The sequence below is a fragment of the Ambystoma mexicanum genome, chromosome 2p (genome assembly GCF_040938575.1).
Source record: "Ambystoma mexicanum isolate Mex_15411 chromosome 2p, UKY_AmexF1_1, whole genome shotgun sequence".
Classification (NCBI taxonomy): Eukaryota; Metazoa; Chordata; class Amphibia; order Caudata; family Ambystomatidae; genus Ambystoma; species Ambystoma mexicanum.
This window is the reverse complement of record NC_090923.1, coordinates 1319584588-1319596604: the sequence shown is the minus strand read 5'-3', so window position 1 is coordinate 1319596604 and position 12017 is coordinate 1319584588.

Below are 12017 nucleotides of genomic sequence, written 5' to 3'. Positions count from 1 at the left end.
GTTATGGTCAGCCGACACGTTTTCCGACGCGGGGGTCTTTATCAAGGCTTGTTATGATGGTGTCCTGAGAAGCGTGAGCGTGGTCAGTCTTGTCAGTGACAGCTGGGCTCCTTGTTGGGGCCTGGATTCAATGTTTGAAAGCGTCAGTGGGTCCTCCATCGTGTGGAACACGACGGAGAACGGATTTACATGGTCATGGGTGGTAACCTGGCCCTGCGCTTTAGTATTGCAACATATTTCCATCTTTCTGCAAACAATTGCTATCAAGCACTATGCACCCTTCTGCACCTGGTCTCATATATCAAGTATGTCTGTATTCTATTTCGATTTGCTACTGTCTATTTTTGAGCCGACTAGTGAATGAATTGTCAGAGGTTAGACCGGTCCCTTGAACGTTTCTGATTTCTGATGTTTGAGTGGATTTGTAATTCAACAGCTGGCATGTGCACCCAGTGACCTGAACACTTGTCAGAAGCCTTTGTGAGAAGAGAAATGTCATAAGAGTCTTACGAAAGGCCAAATAGTTCTACTTTTTGTGGAAAGTGACTGGGAGTGCATTTATGGCTCTCTAAAAGACATTGGTTCTCATACTTCAGGGCACAGAAGGACTGTGCAAATGCAGCTTTCTATGCAAATACTTTAATGTGCCAGGGAACATGCAAGTGTTTTATAGCCAAATATAAGATTTTCTTTTTTCTTTTACAAAACAAGACCTTTTGGTTTACAAAGCTTTTTTGAATGGGAAATCCCCTTTGGAAAATGCTTTGTAAATCAAGCCCTTTGTGTCTGTGCTGACGATTAAAGATGTTAGAAGCATTAAATCAACCAGCAGAGACTAACACCTCATATAATATTAGTCACATAATGACCCGTCCTTCAGCTTCCATGTTCTTTGGACTGAGCCTGTTCTTTATGGAGTATAAATGTGCCAATAGGGTGCCCCATTTAACATCACGTGTTTGATCCTATTCAGGCAGCGTTGTGATCCTTCCTCTGCTGGCTGGTCATCCTGCCCCTCTGCTAGCTCCTACCCAGCATTCAGAAGACTCATGGAGCTGGCTCCATCAGCAGGTCGTGTTGCCTCCGTGGTCTGGGTGTGCTTAGCAGTTAGTGTAGGTTTTCTAGCAGAAAAGTGGTTGCAAGTTGCATGCCCGACTTTTGAATCCCACGAGCTCACTCCTTTGAATTTAGTATGATCCTGGGCACTGGAGCCTTGACAGTGGAAACAACCTGTCTTTTTTCCAAGCTGGACTGCGAAGGTAGGCTAAGTGTGGCCAGTTGGCCTTGGTGTCGGAGGATAGTGAGTAGCAGGCAATGGTGGGTGCATTGTGTTCTCGAATTTTAGTTGTTTATTTCTTTGCAATCAAGAAAGAACTGGGAGGTACTGTTTTAGGAGCACAAGTGGTTTATGTGCATTTGGCCCCAGGCGAGATAGTCTGGGTCCTCTTTAGTGTTAACGAGGCCCTTGCCATACTGTCCCAAGTATTTCATCCTACCAGCCTCCATACACCCCTCCCCCTTCCATCTACTTCATCTTTCTCCTTCCCGTGCAGCTGTATCAGCGCGCTGTCTGGAGTTTTTTTTTTACTCTGCCTGGCATCACCCTACCTTGCTGGTCACGTTAAAGGGGTCCTCCATGGTTGGTCTTTCATAGTTTCCTGTGCCTTGGGGTCATCGTGAGCCTCCCGTGGTATTGGAAAGAACAAAGGCAATGAATATACAATAAGCCATACTTTGCAATGTTCATACGTTTTTATAGTTGCTAGCCATTGTTACTGTCTTAAGAGGCTAAATGTTGCATCTTCTCTCACCGGTCCACCAGTTGTCTATGGTGCCGAACTGCACTCAATCATTTGTGGTTGACGAGTTTCACTTAAGGGTTTGGTAGCTAGGAGGGTCGCTGATTCGGATTCTCGCTTACTCTCACCACCATCTACCAGCCCCCTGGGCCACTTTCCCTCTTCATATCTGAATGGGCTGACCTCACCTCCTCTCTCATGACCTCAACCTCCAAGCTTCTCTTCCTCAGTGATTTCCACATTCATCTTGATTCCTCTGAAGCAGCCGCTGTACTCTTCCGCTACCTCTGTAACTCTCTTTCCCTCACCATTTCTCCCATTGGTCCGATTCACTCAGCCGGACACACCTTGAATGCACTCATCTCAATTGACATCCCCATCGCTAACCCTCTCACCACTACTCTCTCCTGGTCTGACCATTTCCTCCTCTCCTCTCATCTGGAGCTCCTGGGATTATTGGCCATGTCTGCGCCCCTACTGCCAGTCTCCTTCTATGCCCTTCCACCGATTAAGCAAGTATCAGCTGCTGCTTTTGTCACCACTTTCATACCCCCCCATTCTTCCTATTGACTCTAACATTGAGGCAGCCCTCACTAAGCTGCACCTCTCCACTCCAACACCCTTGGCAGCTTTGCCCCTGTAATGAGGATCTGTATGAAGTCTGCTTCTAAAGGCAACAGCTGGTATGACTCTGACCTAGCCACTTTGAAATGAAAGTGCAGAGCTGCTGAATGGAAGTGGCAGGCTGCAAACACATCCACTGACAAACTGGCCTCCCCCCTGTTCCAAAGGCAATATCTTCTCTCCATCCACGCCAAGAAAAGGGCCCACAATTAAGCTTGCATCTCTGGGGCTATCAATAATATGGCTGAACTCTTTACTATCTTGTTGGAACTCGCCAATCCTACTGCAGTCTCCACCTCCCCTCTTCCATCGCAGGCCCTCTGTACTGCACTGGGCTCCCATTACGCAACCAAAACACGGGACATCCTGTCCTGACCCTCTTCTACCCACCTCCCTACTCCCCCAGCTGCTCTCAGGCCTCCCTTGGCCCCTGTCTCTCCGTCACCTATACTTTCCTCCTTCACGCCCATAGCACCGGATGAGGTCTCTAAATCTGTCCTCTCTATGAAAGTATCCTCCAAAAAGGGGCTTTCTTGCTCCTCCAGAACTATCAAGGACAACATCTCCACTCTCGCTTGTCTGCCATGTCCGATTTCTGTAACCATTCCTTTGCCACTTGCTCTTTCCCACTTTCCCTCAAGCACTCCATTGTGCACCCTCTCCTAAAAAAAGAAAAAAATCCATCCGAGGACCACTTCTGCATGGCTAGCTACCGCCCTATTTCTACTTCCTGGGCAAACTCTTGGAGAAGTTGTTAATCTCCCAACTGGCCTGCCACACTGAATACATTGGCTGTCTCCATGCCAACCAGTCTGGTTTCAGAGCAGCCAGAGGCATGGAAACTGCTCTTCTGAACTTCCATGAATACCTGCTCGAAAACCTTGATTCTAACTCTCTTTCTGTTCTCATCCTCCTTGATCTCTACTCTGCTTTTGACAGCCTGGGCATCACAGATCTTTCACTGGATTAGTTGAACTCCTTGCTTTCTAATCGACCTTCCCAGGTGCAAATGGGCCCCTTCCTCTCCTCTACATCACTCTCTACCTGTGGCATCCCTGAAGGCTCTACCCTATCTAAATTGTTCCTCTGGCCCACTTGATTTCCTCCTTCTCTCCTCATTTCCAGTGTTATGCTGATGACACTCAGCTCTCCTTTAAGCTTCCCTCCTCTATCCCCTCTTCCTCCACTCTCATTCCTGACTGCCTGACTGCTATTCAGGCATGGTGTACGGCTAATGATCTCTGTCTTAATGCCAGTAAGACTGATATTTTTCTCATTGGATCAGGAACCCCTGCTCCCCGCTTCCCTCCCACTCTCTGGTCGCCCTCCTTGAGTCCCCTTCCTTGGGTACCCTCCTCTCACCATCTAGTGAGGCAAATAAACTTGGAGGTATCTTTGACTCCTCGCTCTCCTTCATCTTCACCTCCCTGACCAGTCTACACCAGCACCCCCCTAATGAGCACTGCCCCCCTGACCCCTTACCAGACCAGCCTGTTGGGCCAGGCACCCCCCCTGAGACTGGTCAATTCCCCCTCCCACACACTTAGATGGTGGTCTTCCCCTGTCATACCTTGGGCCCTCCCACTGGAACTTGCCCAGCCGCTTGGTCATGGCACCTCACCATCCCCTGCATCTTTGCCCTTGCATTATTTCCCCTCACCACTCGTCTACACCCCTGCACATCTTGTTTCTGCACTTGCACAATCTGAATGTCCCAAGGCCTAGTAGGGCCGTTATTGTTGTTTTATATCCCCTGTTACCTCTTCCCCTTGTTGCCTTGTAGTGCCTAGAAACACATTTTGATGTACAGTGTGCTTTATAAATGCCCAATAAATAAATAGATAAATAAAAAGGAGCCTACCTGCCATAGACACAGTTACCTCAAAAGTTTGAGGGGCAGTGGTTACTCGAGTCACACGATTTGGTAAGCGTGCTTTTGTTTGACTCATGATGGGAGTTTGACATTGTTTGCGCATTTATGAACAAAACAGTTACAAACGGAAGTGTTTTTGTATTGAGTACGTTTCCCTTTATGTCAGTGACAACATTTCAAATCCTGCTTCCAGCACATGTAAAAAGGTTTGTTAACTTCCTGGGTGAGGTTAGACCTGTTGTCATGCGTTTTTCAGGGCAGAGTTCGTAGCACTATACATAGGAACCATTTGCAGTGCTTGGTAATTACTTTGGAGGTGTGCATATTTTGAACACCCATTTTATGCAATTGGCACAAAAGATTTCTCACTTTGTGGTCAATTCTAGTAGTTCACAATTGTGAGTGGATGAATGGAAGATTGTAATCAGCAACACGCTGCACATCTAGCATTGTCAATCTTCTTAGATAAGGTGAATGTTAATCTGTCTGCCAATAACCCAGGAAGCGCACATCCATTCACTCATTAAGATTCACGAGCTGAGCATTCCAGCAACCCAGTGAGCCCCACCCCCACTATTGGTTGAGTCCTAAAGTAATTCTGCTTGCTCCAACATCTCCATGAGTTTCTTTTGACATGCAAGTGGGTTAAGGGGGTGCATTCATTTGCTTACAGTTACCTCCTACAAGTACCTACAAGGCTCAGACATAAATTAATATTTTAAAAGTGTGACCGTTCGAAGCATAGTTTACTTCTCTAAGTGTAATAATGTAAAGAATAGAACAGTTCTAGCAGTATAATCATTCGCAGCATGTATGGTACTGTACAGTTAAACTGCAAAGTATGTGCCATGTTTTTTAAAATGTCCCATATTACACTTTGCGTGCCAATGTTGTGAGCAAGAGAAACCCCTTTAGCTAAGGTTCTCTGCACAAGAATATTTGCACAAATTGGTCAAAATAGTGAATTTGAAAACACATTTTTTCCCATAGGGATCAAACAGTTAGCCAAACAAAAAAGGCACTTAAAAAATGCGCTAAGAATGAGAGATACATAATAAAAGATTTAGAAAAACGTATTTGCTTGAATTGTGGTATGAGGAAAGATGGAAGAAAAGGGATGTTGTAAAAAGGGGCACATTAGAATAAAGCTGTGAGGCCCTTGGTTCTCCCGCCTGGAATAGAGGCCAAGAATTTGACACCTTCACAGAATAAGATAGTCACATAGATACATTTATTTAGTATCAACAAAGCACTCGAGCGGAGAGAGGTGACAACCAATGTTTCACCATTTGTTAAGTTGAGGCATATGGACCTCAAAACCCAATCCCAAAACTGTGTGACTTGAAACCAGGCTTTGTTTATTTCAGGATTCACATCAACATTTCTGCAACAGTTCTTCTCATCAAATCTTTTCTTAGCCTTGTATTCGCTAACAAACAATTTCTCTCTCACTCTCTTCACATCCACGTTCTCAAATCTTGATCTGCCCATCCAACCCGGGCACAAATGGGTATTGGGTTTCCTACCACGCAACATTTCAAAAGGTGCAACCTCTGTCACTGCATATGAAACCGGCCTGTACTGAAATGTTCTCTCCATGACAGCTATCACCCAATTGCCACTGCAATCCTGATCACATCCATCAATGTGTGGTTGTACCTTTCTACACAACCATTACCCTGGGGATGATAAAGAGCTGTTATCACTTCTTCAATACCAGACCTCTCCACAAACAACCTGAATTCATTTGAAACCAGTTCCATTGTCCGATAAGCACTGATGAGGGAACATATTCCATTGGCATCATATTGGCAAGGTAGCTCATCAATTACATGACAAGAAAGAACTGCACATTTTTGGATATCTTTTGGATTATAGAAAATCTCCCTGGGAAAGAGGGGAGGGAATAGAACATGTGTACTAACGCAAATGGAAGCCAGAATAATATGTAAAATGAGGGCTACTGAATTTTGTCTAAAAACAGACTATGAGATGGGGTCCGTTTATGAGATGAAACGAGAATACGGTATTAGATCAACTATTTAAACAAATGATAGGAGATGTACAAGAGCTTTTGTTTCATGTTGTAGTGGCACAACAACCAATTTGGAACACACTTAATACAAACAAATACATATATTGATAATGTAGTAAGCTGCAAATTGATTAGACATATTTGCCTAGTGAGTATATGGAATATTATGTCTCATCCTAAATACCGTTCTTCCACAGGAAAAGGCATTAAACTATTAAATAAGGGGGCCCGAGGTTCGGAAATCAGACACGTGGTTTAAATTGAAGTGTCAACGTTACTAAGGTTTTCAAAACATGGCGCCGGAAATGGGATGACGGACTATTCCATAACGCAGCATTATCTATGTAGAAACAAGCATCAATCAGATTATCATTTCCAAAATGTGGCGTTGCAAAAGCGTTGACGCGGATCAGTCCAGCGTGTGATATCACAGACTGGTTTTTGTAAAAGATAAACAGCTGAAATGTTGATTGCGTTTTGGAATCGAAATGTGGATTGTAGACGAAACAAACGTTAACCTAACTATTGTTCCCAAAGTATGGTGGGGAGAACATGATGACACAGCACGATACAGCGCATGACATAATTAACTGGTTTCTGTCAATATATAAACAGTCTTAATGGTGACCACATTTGGAAATCAGAATACCGATCAACAACGAAGGTCTATCATCGAGTAGGTAAGTGAGATTGCGGAGGACAAGCCCACAATAGAAAAGTATGGCTAACATGAAGAGTGGGCAACAAAACAGAATGCATTTCTGTTTAATTAGAAGAATGCAATTCAGTAGTGGGGAAAAAGAAAACCCAAAATAGGGAAGGGAAAAACTATTCCATTAGAGATAGAGCGATGAATAAGACTATTCTCCCTACATTAACGAGGGGTAATAATAGATACAGAATGAATTGTAACGCAATGTGAATGGTAATAAGCAAACTTCCCTTACAGAAACAATGGATCTGTCCCTGATGAAATGAATAAGGCATGACCTCAATTTAAGGAGCACAGGAAATGACAAGAAAGCACAGCGTCAGTAGGAGTTAAAACCTGAGTATTAGTTGAAGTATGGTACCATTAGTAGTAGGGCAGAATGCCACAGACTAGTAACAAGGAACAAATACACAACTATTAATTTCAATAATATTTCGGTTGTTCATGTTAACGTTGGGAGCATCTAATTGATATATATACATGGAAGATGGACATAGTGATCCTACATGTTTTAGTAATTGTAATGCTGGTTGTTTATACTAATGCTGGGAGCATCTTATTGATACATGTATATGTGTGATGGATATAGGAAGACTACGGGCCTCATTCCGACCCTGGCGTTAACCAAGGCGCTATTAGCGCCTTGGTTGTAGCCGTTATTTTTCCGACTCCGCCATGGTGAATGGCGTAATTACCGCCCCATTCCAAGGTTGGCGGTTTTGGTAATTCCCCATTCACCAAGGGCCCTTCCCCATTCCCATTTTTGCCCCATAGGGCTCAATGGGAATGGGGAAGGCGCTAATTACGGCACCGTAAATTACGGTGCTGTAATTAGCTCCTAGGTCCCTTTGCGGGTTGGTTTTTTAACGCCTGCAAAAAGCAGGCGTTAAGTACCAACCCGCAAAGGGAACTCGGAATAGGGCGGTAAGGGTTTAACGGCACCGGTCTCGTTAACGGTGACCGTTAACCCTTACCGCCCTACTCGGAATGACCCCAAAAATGTTTTAGTAATTGAAATACTGTAATATGCCTGTAATAATGTGTTAACTGATGAATGCTGATATTGCTAAACATTTTTTTTATTTTTCTTTAAAAGGTGCAATAATGCCCTAATTGTGTAATGGTGATATACTTCTATATACTTTTCTGTCATATGATTTATGTTCTATACGAATCAATTGGTAATACCTATAGCCCAGTTTGGAAAAAAGGCCAGGTGGCCGAAACACATGTAAACACAGATGGGCATAAACCTGGATTAAAAAGCTTTGACTGAATACACAAGTTTTGGAATACTTTTGAAGTGTACGGCGCAACGCTGTAGTATATCACTTGTAAGCTCATCAGCGTGTAGTCTGCACCACTGTCTATCAACATGGATATGTTCACTCCATTTATGGTGTCCATGGCATAGAGATTGCTGCTTCTCATTTTTCCAAAAATCTACATAGGGAGTACAATTTGCAGTTTAAGAATTCGAATACGGGAACATATTGCCACCATTGGGTGTCAAGACCCAAAATTCCTTTTGGCACAACATTGGCAAGTGGCTCACAAATTACATGACATGAAAGACCTGAGATTTGTTGTATTAAAGAAAATATCCCTGAGAAAGAATGGAGGGGATAGAGAACGTGTACTAAGGCAAATGGAAGCCAGAAAAATATGTAAAAAGAGGGCTACTGAATTTTGTCTAAATACAAACTATGAGATGGGGTCCTTTTTATGAGATGAAATGAGAATATTGTATTGGCTTAACTCGTTAAACGAATGATAGAAGCGCAAGAGCTTTTGTTTCATATCACAACAACCAATTTGGAACACACTTAATACAAACAAATACATATGTTGATAATGTACTAATCTGCACATTGATTAGACATATTTACCTAGTGGGTATAGGTAATACCATGTCTTGCCCTAAATACCGTTCTTCCACAGGGAAAGGCAATAAAATATTAAATACGAGGGGCGGAGATTCGGAAATCAGACAGGTGATTTAAATTGAAGCGCTGACGTGTCTAAGTTTTTCAAAACATAGCGCCGGAAACAGGATGACGCGCTATTCCATAACACAGCATTATCTATGTAGAAACAAGCGTCAATCAGACTATTGTTCCCCAAACATGCAGATGAGAACGTGTTGACGTGGATCAGACCAGCATGTGACATCACAGACTGTTTTTTGTAAAAGATAAACAGCTGAAATGTGGATCGCAGACAAAACCAGCATTAACCTGACTACTGTTCCCAAAGAATGATGAGGAGAACGTGATGATACAGCGTGTGACATCATTAACTGGTTTCTGTCAATATATAAACAGTCTTAATGGCGACCGCGTTTGGAAATCAGAATGTGGATCAACGATGAAAGTCTATGAGATTGTTGTCGACAGGCCCACAATATAAGAGTATCGCTTACTAGAAGAGTAGGTAATAAACTAGAATGCATTTCTGTTTAATTAGAAGAATGCAATTCATTAGTGGGAAAAAAGAAAACCCAAAATAGGTAAGGGAATAACTATTCCATTAGAAGTAGAGCAGTGAATAAGCCTATTCTCCTTATATTAACAAGGGGTCATAATAGATACAGGCTGAATCAAAACGCAATGTGAATATAAACAAGCAAACCTTCTTTACAGAAACAAAGGACCTATCCCTGATGAAATGAATAAGGAATTACCTCAATTTAAGGACCACGGGAAATGCCAAGAAAGCACAGGGTGAGTAGGAGGTAAAACCTGGGTATTAGTGGAAGTATAGTACCCTTGAGAGGAGGGCAGTATTCAGTAGATTAGTAACATGTAACAAATACACAATTATTAATTACCATAATATTTTGGTTGTTTGTGTTAACATTGGGAGCATCTATTTGATACATATACAAGGGGATGGACATAGTGATCCTACATTTTTTCATAATTGTAATACTGGTTGTTTATATTAACGTTGGGAGCATCTAATTGATACATATACATGTTTGATGGATATAGGGAGCCTACATGTTTTAGTAATTGAAATAACTCTGTGGAGTTAGTTTGCATTATGTAAGGATGCTATTATGTAATGTGCTATGTTATTTTCTTTTATTCCCGTAATTAATCCTCCCTACTACCAATCCTCTATTTCTGTCTAAACTCTGAAATAATGTTAACTGATGAATGGTGATATTTTTAACAATTTTTTTATTTGTGTTTAAACAGTACAATAATGTGCTAATTGTGTAATGGTGATATACTTCTATATATTTTTTCTGTCATATGATTTATGTTCTATAGGAATAGATTGGTAATACATATAGCCCAGTTTTGAAAAAGCCCAGGTGGCCGAAACACGTGTAAACACAGATTGCCATGAATATGGATTAAAAACCTTTGAATGAATACAAGAATTTGGAATACTTTTGAAGTGAACGGTGCAACTTTGTAGTATATTACTTGTAAACTCATCAAAGTGTAGTTTGCACCACTGTCTACTAATATGAATATGTTCCCTCCATTTATGGTGACCATGGCATTGGGCCTGCTCCGTCTCACTTTTCCTGACTGAGCCTGTAGGGGTTGATTACTTCTTTTCGATGGTCTCGTATTCATCTTCTTCATCATCATCATAAACCTCCCTCTCTTGACCAAAGGAGTTAAAATTATCGCAGCAGTGAGCTACATGTCCCTTGCGTCCACAGTCACAGCAAATTATGTGACTTGCTATGCATTCCTTGTCACTGGCCAGGTGGGTGTCACTACCACACGTGTAACACCTTCTGTTCTCTGCCTTACTTAAAATCTTTATCTCCTTATATACTGTTTTTTTTCCAGTTGCGTTAATATGACACGTAAATAACACAGGGTCCTTGAAAGGTAAATCACTGACACTGTGAACAGAAATGTTGGTGAGTAATTATACTGAAATACAAATATACATGCAGGGGGAGGCTCAACATGAGTTCTTTTTCCATCCTCAGCCTGAGTTCAGGGGGAGGTTCGCCACCATCTGGTATTTGTGTGTGCTATTTTAACCGCAACCTATTTCATAGCTTAAGAGCCGTGCCTGCAAATTAACACACACACACACAGGTAGTTTGGTTTGCTGTTTTTATGCCACAGCAAAAATGTCTTGTGACATTATAACAGGAAAAGAGAAAGAGAACTGATGTTCATTTCATATATATATATTTCCCCAAACGGCTCTTTGAACATCAATTCTACTATACGTTGTATCTTATAAACACGAGTTCCGATATACAGTTTGGGAAGAAAAAGGAGGCTTGGTACTAATATCAATGGCCATTATTTCTTGTATTGCTACAGCTTGCATTATTATTGCATTACTAACTGATACAGATGAAACAGGAGGTTTGAGCAACCAGCAAGTGCCTGGCAGCAAACATGTAGACAATATAGAAATAAAAAGGCCCTTAAGAAAAATAAGAGGACAACCATTAGGAAAGTGTTGATGATGGACCAAGAGGAGCTGATAAGATCGCATGTGCCACTAGGCACATGGGCTTGTTGAGCAATACCATGCATCTTCTTTATTGCTTCACAAATAGAAGTGGAGGTGTCGGGCACATAGTCACAGCAATCTACCCCTAGAAATTTGAATATGCCTCCCTTTTCTGCAAGTATTCATGTATAAAACAAACCTATTTTGCAGAGCCACACGGCGTACCACCTGTAATTCTACAGTAATATTACTCAATATTTCAGTGGTGTCATTAATGGTTGCTTCTAACAATCTAGCTAGGCAAAGGATATCCCTAGAGTTTATGGCAGGGCCAGAACAGGGGATGATTGCTTTAATGAGGTCACCAAATATCTGTTGACCAGTATAGACCTGAATAACTGTTTTGTGATGACTGGTAGGGTTGTCAACAACAGGGGGTCTAATATATATGGCTGGAAATGTGAATCCCAAATGGCAACATAAAATGGAACAGCAGTGTCATCTACAGGAATGGTGAATGCCATGTTGCAG